The following is a 13,318-nucleotide window of genomic DNA, read 5'->3' on the forward strand; positions in this document are numbered from 1 at the left end:
AAAAAAGAAATGAAGGAAACAGTAGCAAGGATCAAGAAAACTAAAAGCTGGGTCTTTGAGAAGATAAACAAAATTGATAAGCCATTAGCCAGACTCACCAAGAAGAAAAGGGAGAAGACTCAAATCAATAGAATTAGAAATGAAAAGGAGAAGTAACAACTGACACTGCAGAAATACAAAGGATCATGAGAGATTACTACAAGCAACTATATGCCAATAAAATGGACAACCTGGAAGAAATGGACAAATTCTTAGAAAAGCACAACCTTCTGAGACTGAACCAGGAAGAAATAGAAAATATGAACAGACCAATCAGAAGCACTGAAATTGAAACTGTGATAAAAAATCTTCCAACAAACAAAAGCCCAGGACCAGATGGCTTCACAGGCAAATTCTGTCAAACATTTAGAGAAGAGCTAACACCCATCCTTCTCAAACTCTTCCAAAATATAGCAGAGGGAGGAACACTCCGAAACTCATTCTACAAGGCCATCATCACCCTGACACCAAAACCAGACAAAGATGTCACAAAAAAAGAAAATTGCAGGCCAATATCACTGATGAACATAGATGCAAAAATCCTCAACAAAATACTAGCAAACAGAATCCAACAGCACATTAAAGGATCATACACCACGATCAAGTGGGGTTTATCCTAGGAATGCAAGGATTCTTCAGTATACGCAAATCAATCAATGTGATACACCATATTAACAAAATGAAGGAGAAAAACCATATGATCATCTCAACAGAGGCAGAAAAAGCTTTTGACAAAATTCAACACCCATTTATGATAAAAACTCTCCAGAAAGTAGGCATAGAGGGAATTTACCTCAACATAATAAAGGCCATATATGGCAAACCCACAGCCAACATCGTTCTCAGTGATGAAAAACTGAAACCATTTCCACTAAGATCAGGAACAAGAGAAGTTTGCCCACTCTCACCACTATTATTCAACAGAGTTTTAGAAATTTTAGCTACAGCAATTAGAGAAGAAAAAAATAAAAGGAATCCAAATTGGAAAAGAAGAAGTAAAACTGTCAGTGTTTTCAGATGATATGATACCATACATAGAGAATCCTAAAGATGCTACCAGAAAACTACTAGAGCTAATCAATGAATTTGGTAAAGTAGCAGGATACAAAATTAATACACAGAAATCTCTTTCATTCCTATATACTAACGATGAAAAATCTGAACGAGAAATTAAGGAAACAGTCCCATTTACCATTGCAACAAAAATAATAAAATACCTAGGAATAAACCTACCTAAGGAGACAAAAGACCTGTATTCAGAAAACTATAAGACACTGATGAAAGAAATTAAAGATGTTACAAATAGATGGATTGGAAGAATTAACACTGTGAAAATGACTATACCACCCAAAGCAATCTACAGATTCAATGCAATCCCTATCAAAGTACCAATGGCATTTTTCACAGAACTGGAACAAAAAATGTCACAATTTGTATGGAATCACAAAAGACCCCGAATAGCCAAAGAAATCTTGAGAAAGTAATACGGAGCTGGACAGCCCCACTACTGGGCATATACCCTGAGAAAACCATAATTCAAAAAGAGTCATGTACCACTATGTTCGTTGCAGCTCTGTTTACAATAGCCAGGACATGGAAGCGACCTAAGTGTCCATCAACAGATGAATGGATAAAGAAGATGTGGCACATATATACAATGGAATATTACTCAGCCATAAAAAGAAACGAAATTGAGTTATTTGTAGTGAGATAGATGGACCTAGAGACTGTCATACAGAGTGAAGTAAGTCAGAAAGAGAAAAACAAATACCGTATGCTAACGCATATATATGGAATCTAAAAAAAAAAAAAACAGTTCTGAAGAACATAGGGCAGGACAGGAATAAAGATGCAGACGTAGAGAATGGACTTGAAGACACGGGGAGAGGGAAGGGTAAGCTGGGACGAAGTGAGAGAGTGGCATGGACATATATACACTGCCAAATGTAAAATAGATAGCTAGTGGGAAGCAGCCGCATAGCACAGGGAGATCAGCTCAGTGCTCTGTGTCCACCTAGAGGGGTGGGATAGGGAGGGTGGGAGGGAGACACAAGAGGGAGGAGATATGGCAATATATGTATATGTATAGCTGGTTCACTTTGTTATAAAGCAGAAACCAACACACCATTGTAAAGCAATTATACTCCAATAAAGATGTTAAAAAAAAAACTTCTCATTTGGATTCATACCTTGAATTTGAATTATATTAGTAAATGTGTGTAGATGCTATGAGAAATCTTACACTGAAGTTGGATCATTAACGCTTTGATTGAACATTTTACTTAAAGTAAAATTTTCATTACTCGGTGTTAGTAAATGTGTACTATTTTAGTCACTAAAATTGAGGAAAACAATATAGATCAGCCTGTGCCGCTCATGAAGTTTATATGCTTTCAAAAGGGAAAGATGAGAGGTGGAAAGAAGCTACATTTTTAGAAATGCAGCCTCACACTCCATGAAATGGGTAATATGAAGTACTGTCCTTAAAAGCTACTTCATTCTATTTTTAATAACCTTTAAACACTACATGTGTTTTGTAGAATATTAGAAAATATAAGCAAGCAAATATAAAAAATATGACATTCCTACCACTCAGAAATCATCACTGTAGCATTGTCCTGCATATGTTTCCAGATCCCTTTGTATGCAGGTATGTCTATGAGTATTTGCAAATATTCATTTTTAATTAATCAAAATGTTATCCTGTTATGCCCACCATTAAGTAATCCGTTACTTTTTCAGCCAATGACTTCCATTTCATTTAGGTAAAATTTCATCTCATCTAAATCAAGTCCATATTCATACTTCCCGAATGGACCCAATATTTTTCTGTACACTTGGTTTGTTTAAACCAGTGTCATTATAGTTGGTTATAGTCCCTTAAGTCTCTTTTAATTTAACACAGTCCTTTTTTTTTATGTCACTGGCTTGATAACAAAATGCAATTTCATTGTAAAATGTCACAGTCCAATCCTTGAGGATTTTGAACGTGATCAAAATAAAATTTGATGTGGCATTATAGGAACCTCCTTCATTAGATCCCTCAGGAGGTGGAGAACAAATATTAATGATCCTAATAAAAGAGATTTCTAATTTCAAATAGCTGTAATTGTAATGAAACTAAGATTTTCTCCTTTGTGGAACTAGAGGCAGTGAAATGGAGAACTGTTTTCCGAGAAATGGCTCAGAATTATACTGACATATTCTATGAAATATAAATCCAACCAACATGTGGTCTGGAGAACAACTACCAGAACCCTGTAGGGAATAAATACTTATTTCAAACATAAGTTTCACAACCTGTTAAAATACTTCCCTGTGCAATTTATGGTTGGCCTTTCTAAAGTTTTAATGACAATAAAGATTTTCTTTATGTGGATTATTGCCAGGTGGACTTTTCAGTGGAACACCCATGCACCCCACATTTTTTTTTACTTGTATCTAATACAGAATGAATAGCAAATGACAGGCAATTCAACTAACATTATAAAAGCTTTAACATAATTATGCTTGGTTCTTATAATCTTCCTGTCTCATCAGTTGATTCCACTATTTGCCAAGAAAACAGGTATTTATTCAATGCTAACTTTGTGCCTTTCTCTTCATGAATGTGGTGGGGAACTTGAGCTCTGGAGTCAGAACAGACTGGTTTTGGGAATTCCCTGGCTGTCCAGTGGTTAGGGCTCTGCTCTTCCATTGCAGGGGGCACAGGTTTGATCCCTGGTCAGGGAACTAAGATCTCGCATGCCACATGGCGTGGCCAAAAAAAATCCTGGTTTTAAATCCCTTCTCTATTGTGTGACCTTGGGCAAACTACATAACCACTCTGTGCCTCATTTTTCCTGGTTGTAAAATTAGAATGAAACAGTCTCTATCTAATGGGGTTATTGTGGCGATTAGACTAGATACCCATGCAAAGCATTTAGAAGAGTGCCTGGCACATAGTAAGCACTAAATAAATCTTACAGTAAATTTATTTTAGAAATTGATTTTGACAGATGGCATCTAAAAGCACTCCTCTGAAAAGTGTTCCTTGATAGTCACCCTTCACTAAAAGAAACAAGAATAAAAGTAAAATATTTATTTGGGGTAAAGTATTTATAAAGCTGTGTGGAGTACACACCCTCCTTTTCCCACCTAGACACACACACACAGACAGACAGACAGACACACAAACAGTGTGTACTTTTGCTCACAAGCTCACCATGCTTCCCTCAAACCTGCCGTGTCAGGGAGCAGAAAGACATACCACGCTAGGAGGCACATGTGATCTACTCAGCAGAGAGTCACGTAAAATAAATCCTAAGACCTCTTCTTCTACCCACATTCACCATAGTACAAGAAAATCATTCCAGCCAGTTTAGCTCATCCCCTGTCTTCTGGAAGGTGCAGATATAAGTCATTGCTGAACAGTTAGAATTTGATCTGCTTCTAAAGACCTTCAGAGAATGTCTATTTTGGGATTCAGTTCAATTCAGTTGGACAAATTTTTGAGTATTATGAAAAGGCACTGTGCTAGGACTAAGGTGAATAAAAAGATTAAGAAATTAGCCTTGACCTCAAAGACCCTGTGGCTCGGGAATAGGGGATGTAATAGCGGAATAAAATACATGCTGAAAAAACATAAGCAAGGTGTCATTTAAGGGCTTTATTTCCTGTTGCAGAGAGTGGGTGAGTTCTTCTTAGTGGAGAACATGGGAGATGCACATGCCCAGATAAAATCATAAAAGAGATAAAGGCACAGGGATCTAAAAATAGCATACCGTGTGTGGGGAAACAGTGGGATGTCTGAAGCACTGGGTACTGAGAAAAAAGACTAGAAATTTAAACTGGGACCAAATCATGGAGGGCACAGAATCCTTGCAAATAAGCTCAAACTTCATGTTTTAGGCCATGAGAGTCACTGCAGGGTGTCAAGATGAGAAGAAACATGATACAATAAGTTTAACCATATTTTTCTGAGAATTCTTCCTTATGTATAAAACACCCCTTGTAAGCTATAAGCTTGCTCTCAGTATGACGTTTTTGGTACAGATGGAAGACCATTGTTTCTGATAATATCTAAACATTATTTCCCACTTTTATTCTCTGAAAGTTATGGGAGTAGTGATAATCAATAGAAGCTTGGGAGTAATGGTGCAGATGGAGATTCAAAAAGATGTGACCCATTATCATCAAAGAAAACCACTAAATATTTTTAGTTAACCATCCCCTACATCTGTCCTGGTGGTTTTAATCTTTTAACTAATCCAGAATTTTTTGGCATATTACTTGAATACTCTTGTTTTTTGGTATATTAAAAATCATGTCTTAACAGAAAGGGCTCTGTACTCAAGTATGTTTGTGAAATATACATACTTATAATTCCATTTTGGTCACTTAACAGTTCACAAAGGATCTGAGAAGTCCTGCAATGAAGGAACCCATTTAATTTTGTTTAGTGCTAAATTTCAAAACATAGTACTACACACTAGTTTTTCTCAAAACAATTTTAGGAAATGCTTGTCTAGATGCCATGGCTAGAAAATAGTGAATGATTTGTTTTCTATTCTTTCTTGAGTGGAATACATGAAATTCATCAATTTTTTTTTGCTGTTAATTTTTTAGCCTCAATTTTGAGAAAAACTCTTAACACATATTGTCACTGACACTAGTCTCTCTTAGAAGTAGTTTTTCTTCTCGCTTAGAAGTATAGCATGTCTTGAATCTGTGCCTACTGAGCTTAGAGAAACTGGAGTGGTCATCTGTTTATTATTGAAAACATTTATTCAATGTTCTCCCAAGCATTTTTCATTGACAGACATCTACCTTCTTCCATGTAGAATGGGCATGCCCAAAGGAGCCTCTTTGTCAATTATTATTATTATAGAAAAATAAAACAAACGTGAAATCCCATCAGAAGATTTTCTGACTTGGAGATACCACACAGGAGATGTAAAATATCAAAATAATGTGATAGGACTTTCCTGGTGAAAAGATTGGAAAACTAGGTTTCAGATGATGTTGACTGTTGATATTGTTCCTGACTTTTGTCACCCCTTGAGTATTATAACATCTGAATGTCGGAGGAAATGGGTGTATATAAATGACTTTCACTGGAACCTTGAAATGACTCTTCAGTCTCCCTCTTCATTTTATTGCTAAATGAAAAAAAAAAAGGAAAAGAAAAGTTTTAAAGGAATTATTTTCACTCAAGTCTTCATATTAGATAACTTAGAAATAAATACACTCCGTCGGCACACACATTTGGAGCAAAATTAACTGTAAACCAGGAGAGGGGCCATTTGATAAATTACTGTTGAACATTTCATTGAGATCCTGGTCTCTGTAAAACATAATTTCTTTTAGGTACTTTCAGTCCTTTCTTCACTCATTCAGTAACTAGTTATCAAGTGTTGGCATTGTACCAAGCATGGTGGTATCGATCGGCATAAGCTGGTGAGCAGACCTGGTATGGTCCCTGCTCTCATGCAGCCTGCCATGAAGAGAAGAGAAACATTAATCCAATAATCACACTAAAGAGTGGATGATTATGAACACAGTGATGCATTTTAAAGAAAGGAATGCTGCCCTACAAGAGCATTTAACAAAAGAACCTAACATGTGAAAGAGGACTTCACTGAGGAAGTGACACTTAACTGAGATTTGAAGGATGACCCGGAACTCACCAGGTGAGGAGGGGAAAGAAAAGCTTTCCAGGCTTATGAACAGCTTATGAAAAGCTGGTCCATGTTGAGCCCAGTGCCATGGGGAATAATGACTGAACTCTCCAAAGCCCTCTCTATAGTTTGCATGGAGGAAAGATGAGAAGAGTAAGAATACAATGTTAACTGTGAGTGCTTTGTATATAAATTCTTACCTTTCTGTTTTTATCCTTTTTTTAACAATGACGATATAATATTTTTAAAGTTAAAAGTTATAAAAATCCTCATGAATCAAAATGGGCTTTTATTAGATGGATAGTTTTCTAGGAACCCTTTTATGATGTTCCATTATCTTAATGAAACTTCTGATTGGTTGAGGAATTATTTTAACTTCCATAAAATTACCTGGCGAGGGAAGATGTGTGATCTGTTGGTTTCTGGTGCTTCAGTCACCAGGGATTCCTAGAAGTCACAGCTTCTGAATAAGAGCCAAGATCATGGACCTTGAGGCAGTTTTGGTATTTGCTTCTTTAGTCCTTTCTCTTCTCTCCACTGCTCCACGCACCTAGACACAGAAAGTCTTAACGAGGCTTGGAGTCCTCCAGAGGGAGAATGGCAGGGGTGGGGGGTTGGGAACAGCCAAGGCACCTCAGCTCATCTTGATCCCTCGCTGGCCACTGGTTTACCCTTTTATGTGGTCTTGTATCACCCATGTCCCTGGTGTAAGGGTCCCATGGAGCAAGAATTTGTCCTCTGAGTGCTGTTTACAAGTGTGCTCCATGCATTCTGTCCGTGTATCTTAAATCTCTCTCTTAGTGAAACTCAGGTAAATACTTAACGGCTACTAATAAAGGACACTCCCCAAGTTTCAGGCACTCCTTGGTATGTTGCTGCACAGTTAGCTCTCAGGTATTAGTCTTAACTCCAATGCACAATAATGTGCCCCCTGGGGGAAGCAGGAGTGTTCTGTGGGCATGGACTGAGGATGGGGTGGTAACTGGACAACGTTACCCCAGAACCGGATTAGGGAACCATAATCTGGTTAAAATAGATTTTTTTTTCTTTTTAAAAAAATTTTATTGAAGTATAATTGATTTACAATGTGTTAATTTCTGCTGTACAACAAAGTGATTCAGTTATACATATATATTCTTTTTCATATTCTTTTCCATTATGGTTTATCACAGGATATTGAATATAGTTCCCTGTGCTATACAGTAGGACATTGTTGTTGGCTAAAATAGTTTTTGGTTTTTTTAAAAAATCTTTTTGGCAGTGCTGTGCAGCATATGGGACCTTAGTTCCCCAACCAGGGATCAGACCCACAACCCCTGCATTGGCAGTGTGGAGTCTGAACCACTGGACCGCCAGGGAAGTCCTAAAATAGTTTCTGACAGCTATGCAAAGTGACTGGTGAAACCACACACTTGTGCTGTCCTGGGAGATTTCCCTCCACTGTTGACAGAACCACTTTCAAGGACTAAGTGGTTGACCTTGCAGTCTAGGCTGTGCCACTGTGTAGTAGCAGCTGTTGGTGCCGTGTCTACATCTGTAACGCTGCTCCCACCTGCCCCTCTCACTTCATAAGTGTGCGCTGCTATGGACTCACACTTGCACCCTTCACTGGAGAATTGCCCTTATTGAAGGGTAATTGCCCTGCCTGAATGGTTACACACTTCCCTCCCCTCGGGGGGAGGGGGCCTGTAACTGATGACTGATTGAAACAGGGGTACAAAAGCCCAGCTTCTTTTCTTTAAGGGGAAAGAACCCTGTAGTACCTTCTCTTTTCACTCTAGAGCTCCCCAGGTGACCATGCTGAAGTTACATTTCAGTTGACCAACCTCCTTATTTTATCTCTCCCGTCATCTCCCTCCTTCCTCACCTCCTTACAAGTTTGTCTCTTGAGAACACTCCTCATAAATCACTTGCAAATTACCTGGCTCATGCTCTGCTTCTAGGGACCCAACCTAAGCCACACTGGTGGTCCCCAAACCCTCTCGTGGAGCCAGACTTCCCTGATGAAGGGGCTCCGGAGGGTTGCTGCCAATTGTGTATTTGCACAGATGGAGCCTCTTTCAAGCCTCTCTTCTCACCCTGAATAGGTGTCCCGGCAGTGGTGTAGTTAGCACAGCTCTTCTTTAAGTTGGGTCTGTCCTTTTAGGCTCTTAGGTGTTTGCACTCCTGTGACTCTCTCCCTGCTGCAATGTGCGTAATAGGCAGAGTGAGTCAGTCATTCGTCACGAAAGAGTCTAAGAGAAGATACTGCCTTTCTGAGCTTTTCTTTCTTTCTTTTTTTTTAAATTTATTAAATTTATTTATTTTTGTCTGCGTTGGGTCTTCGTTGCTGTGTGCGGGCTTTCTCTAGTTGTGGTGAGCGGGGGCTACTCTTCGTTGTAGTGCACGGGCTTCTCATTGCAGTGGCTTCTCGTTGCGGAGCACAGGCTCTAGGCACGCGGGCTTCAGTAGTTGTGGCACATGGTCTCAGTAGTTGTGGCTCATGGGCTCTAGAGCGCAGGCTCAGTAGTTGTGGCGCATGGGCTTAGTTGCTCCGCAGTATGTAGGATCTTCCCACACCAGGCCTTGAACCTGTGTCCCCTGCCCTTAACCCCTTAAGTGGTTAACCACTGCACCACCAGGGAAGCCCCAGCTTTGCTTTTCTTGTTCCTTCTCCTTGCCACCTCTTCAAACCCTAAAACAGCAATTGCGTGCATCTCAGGAACACTGAACAGATTTAGGACCCAAAAGGCAGCTGGCAGTTTGCCCAGTGTGCCATCTGCCATCCTTCCCACCCCAGGTGTGCCTCCTCTTGACTGGCAGCTCATGGGCTGGCTGTGGTCCAGGCTGAGGAACAGAGAAGTTCTGGTAGATACGCTCAGCATCATTCTTCTAAGAGCCAAGTCTCCATTGGGTTTTAGTTTGTTGGACAGTGTTTATTATCTGCCCATAGGGAAATGTACACCGGAATACAGGAAGTATGTTGGATGCACTTTATGTCCTGATGAAATGGACACATGTGGAACCACATGGATACTCTCAACCTTGGTTTTGCAAAGAGATTGGAGTGTTCGCAGAACTGAGGTATTGACTCCAAAAGAGATGGAAGTCAGTAAATTCTGTGAAAATGTGCTCACTGTGATCAAAACAAATGTTTGAGGACCTCTCCATTCACTGATCAAAGGACAGGAACCAGTCATTTCTTCTCACTCTTACTCTTGATTTGTTTTGCAAGATTAATTCTGTTCCCATAGATGCCCTTCTTGTCCTCAAGTAGGATGGAAAACATTTTCAGCAAGTGGTGATGCTTAATTAATTGTTGATAAACTGTTTGGGGGTGCTGAGATTAAACAGGAAAGGTATGGATCACGATGACTGCCACTCTCATTTACCATTTTATAACTTTTATGTTCAATTGTAATGTCCTTTCTTTTCTTAACCAGAGAAAAAGGTTTTTAAATTGATGATCCACAGGCTTTTAAAATTGCACAGAAAATTTTACTGTTTTTCTCCCCTAAAAAGGTATATACTGTAAAAGTAAATATGTGGGCGAGATACCCTTGACACATTTTGAAATATTTGTAGTTCTTCCAAGTAACTTAGTAAAAAAATCATAAATTTGTATTTTGGACATGTAGTCATTTTACATAAGATATTGATTCAAGTAAATGAGCAGAGTTGGCTTATGTGGCAACTTTATTGATATGTTTCTAAACAGTTTCCTTGAGATTTTCAAGTCTTATTAATCATAATAGGCTTGGAGATTAGAATTTTTAATTCCTTTCCCCTTTCCTCTCCTTCAACGATTTGGGGCTCTTTAAGTTCTTATATCTTTCTCTATAAATAAAGCTCATCTAGCTGTGGAAGTAGACTCAGATGTGCAGTACTGGTGTTTCATTTCTACCCTGTCTCCATAGATTTACCTTTTGCCTCAGCAGTTAACTAGGAATCCTGGCAATACTCTACTTCCCCACAGAATATACAGTTGGGGGAAATGGAATGGAAAATGACCACTTGCAGCTAAGCTTTAGGGGATCTTTAATGTGTGCATATGTGTATGACTCCCATTGTCGATCATGGTCTATTCCAGCTGAAGTTCCACATTCGTATTCCTTTCTAGGTATTTTCATTTAGCGTTGCAGGTAAAGAGATGACCCTATCAAGCTTGGCAAAATAACAAGAACTTTTCCATGTACAAAAACGCATTGTAGACTGAGGGGGTGGAGAGGCTAGACATAAAAACAGCAGCCCACACATTCCTCAGGGTGGGCAGGGAGATATCAGGGCTCTACCAGATACCTGCTGGGGAGTATCACATCACAGTGAGGGAGAGCCTGCGGGTCCCCCTTCAGTGTAGGGGTGGGGGCATAGAGGCATAAAATAAAAGTACAGAATTAGAATCCTTTTATATTTAAGTTATTTCCACTATAGTCTGTATTTAATCCAAATTAAACATTCTAATACTATATCCAAAATAATAAGTTTTCTCATCCAAATTAAAATGACCAACACAGCACCCAAAATACAAATTTTCCAACTAGAAATGTTTTATGTTTACCAATTTCATTCCATCACATGTAAACATAAATATTCTCATTCAAAAGTCGTACAAAAATTACGTCTATATTCTAAGAAAATATGTGTGTGTGTGTGTGTACCAGTGTTGGGGAAGTTTGTGTGGTAAAAGGTAATTGTCTTTGAATGTTTCTTTCCTTTAGTATGTGCTTATTCACCAGGAGTTAATTTATTTTAAAAATTATTAAAGTTTTTTTTTTCTGTTCTAGCATAAATTCTCAACTAGCAGATGAGAACTATAGGATCATTTGAATAACAATGCTGTTATGAATTGGATTTTATTTTAAAATGTTGGTTTTGCATTTGTGCTTCATTAAGTGATTGTTCCTCTTTTCTTATTTACAAGTAGTTAACAGGAAACAACATCAAAATTCCCTTAATAGAAATAGGATAGTAACATTCTTGAATCACTGGACTCTTCTGGACAAAGAGGATACTGACTTGCCCCAAATTGTTTACTGACTCGTTTTAGGGAGAATGCTTCCGTTTCCAACTGATTAACTCTGGAATGGATCCGTTCAGATCATGCCTGAACCTAGGATCAGACCATAGACCATACTGAATTTACTGAAGAAATGGTACCTTGCAGGGAGTACTGAGCAATAGCTCTGGCTTCAGGCTTTGCCTGGCACATGCTAACTGTTTTGTTGGCTGTGCTTTCCATTTGGAAACTTGTACGGTTACAACAGAAGAGCTTAATGAATATTGTATAATAATACACATTCAAGCCATATGGTTCTGCACAGATGCAGAGAACAAACGTATGGACACCAACGGGGGAAAGTGGCGGGTGGCGTGGTGGTGGGAGGAATTGGGAGAGTGGGATTGACATGTACACACTGATGTGTATAAAATAGATAACTAATAAGAACCTGCTGTATAAAAAATAAAATAAAATTCAAAAATTCAAAAAAAAAGACATATGGTTCTGGTTCTTATGTAAATTCTATGAAAATGTATTCTGGTTTCAAATTCATTTATAACTACCATGTCCACTAATTTAAAGGATCTGTGACTTGTGAGAGCCCTCAAAGTTCTTCCTTTCCTATTTAAAATGTCTGTGTATTAACACCCTCTCCCCTTCCTTTCTGTCTTAGAGGACGATGTAGATGTTCACCTATTCCCTCCACTTGCATCTTTGCTTCCATTCCCTCCTGCCTCTTTGAGGGCCTTCATCAATCCGTCATTCCTCCTTTTCCACCAGACCCTTCTCCTGAGTCTGTAAAGAGGGACTCATCTCACTAATCCTAAAAGACAAAGCATCAAGCCTTCACTTTCTCCTTCAAGCAATTCTCCCTTATTCCTTATTTATTTATTCTTCAATTTTATTAAAAGAGTAATATATGTGCACTGTTCGACTTCATTTTTCATATGCCCTTTAACCCTTTGTAATTGGCTGCTGCTCCCCCATGCCCTGGGATCTTGAAGGTTTCCAGTGAAAACCTTCCCACGTCTTGTGCTCATGTTCCCCATTCTCTCTGCAGAATCTGACTCCCACTTTCTGGGAATGTACTCCACCTTGGACAAAGGGCTTTCTCAGGTCTCCTGGGACTTCTTTGATTGCTCCTTCCCCGTCTCCTCTTCCTCCCCCCACACCCACCTCCAAGTGTAGGTGTGATTTTTTTTTTATCTTTGGCTCCCTTCTCCTCCCCCTAACGCTCTCCACCTCTGAAATGTCACCCCACAGCAGAGTTTCCGTGTCTCCTCTGTGTGAGGACCTCCTGATTTAGCTTTCAGTACCCATCCTCTCTCTCTAGAACTCTTGCCTCTGAGGAGCCTGCTGGCCTTTTTCACCTCAATGTCCCCCAGACACCTTCAAAAGTGGACCCTCCAACCAATGCATCAGACCAAGACGGGTGCTCCTCCTGCTGTGTTCTTACACCTGCTGATGCTCCCACTCCTCTCTCCAGTCCTGGAGTCACAAGAATCAGCGTTGACTCCTCCCTTTCCCTTAACTCCATTGTCAGGTTAATTTTCAGAGGCTGTTGGTTTTAATTCTGCAATAATTCTTGCAACTGTCTTTCTTCTTTGTTCTTACCACCACTGTCCAAATTCAGCCCCTCCAT

General features: G+C 39.3%; 1 protein-coding gene across 1 annotated transcript in view; it reads left to right on the plus strand.

The window, feature by feature from the left end:
* The window catches only part of LHFPL3 (LHFPL tetraspan subfamily member 3), a gene marked incomplete at both ends in the record, with an annotated part of 378,975 nt that overhangs the window by 139,832 nt on the left and 225,825 nt on the right, over window positions 1–13,318 (plus strand). The gene's annotated exons all lie outside the window — the stretch shown is intronic.

Source organism: Hyperoodon ampullatus (genome assembly GCF_949752795.1).
Source record: "Hyperoodon ampullatus genome assembly, chromosome: 9".
In the NCBI taxonomy this organism is placed as follows: Eukaryota; Metazoa; Chordata; class Mammalia; order Artiodactyla; family Ziphiidae; genus Hyperoodon; species Hyperoodon ampullatus.